The sequence below is a fragment of the Mandrillus leucophaeus genome, unplaced genomic scaffold (assembly GCF_000951045.1).
Source record: "Mandrillus leucophaeus isolate KB7577 unplaced genomic scaffold, Mleu.le_1.0 Scaffold70, whole genome shotgun sequence".
Taxonomy (NCBI): Eukaryota; Metazoa; Chordata; class Mammalia; order Primates; family Cercopithecidae; genus Mandrillus; species Mandrillus leucophaeus.
Window position 1 is genome coordinate 4,894,876 of NW_012107586.1, and position 851 is coordinate 4,895,726.

An 851-nucleotide genomic window follows, 5' to 3' on the forward strand; every position below is an offset into this window, starting at 1 on the left:
ATGTCAGGTTGGGACAATAGCAGACCTGGACTCTCATCCCAGTTTGCCACCAACTGGCTGTGTGGACTTCAGGAGGTGACTTGCTCCTGCTGGTCTCAGCCTCTTTGTCTATAGACTGGGGAAGCTGGAGTAGAGGACCTCTAAGATTCCTGAAAGTGTCAGTGTTATTGGTATATCCCTGCTGGTCTTGCCTTGCAGAAGGTAGCCAGGTACATTGAAGAGAACTTTGCATTTGTAGGCAGAAAGCCTTGCTTTGAGGCTTGGTTCTGTCAAATACTAGCCATGTGACCTTGGGCAGGTCATTCAGTTTCTCTGGGCTTCAGTTCTCTCATCTGTAAAATGGTAAATTAATACCTGTTCCGCAGCATTGCTGTGACAATGAGTGTATGAGCATATTAACATGTACAGGCATAGTAGACACTTGATAAATACTGGTACAAAGTTTCACAGTGCTGTGAAGGTAATAGTAGGTGATAATGCAAAAGGAATTTATACATTAAAAGCTACTGCTTTACTATTAAATGGACAGAATTAAATACAGAACAGTGGGAAAAATAGTCTAAGGCTGAATACGCAGAAAGCCAAAAGGATTTAGTTAAACCAACGGTAAGATTCAAACCAGACTGTGCCACATTAATTTGAAAAGCTCTGGAGTGAACGGAAATAATGAAATATTGCATTTGTTTGTTGTTGTTATCAAGCTGCTGTGCACTAATATTTTATTTTCGATTTCCAGTAATATTTCTCTCTCTCTCACACACACACACACACACACACACATATAAAAAATGAGGAATTGGTCACATGATTGTGGAGGCTGAGAAGTCCCAGGATCTGCTGTCTGCAAGCTG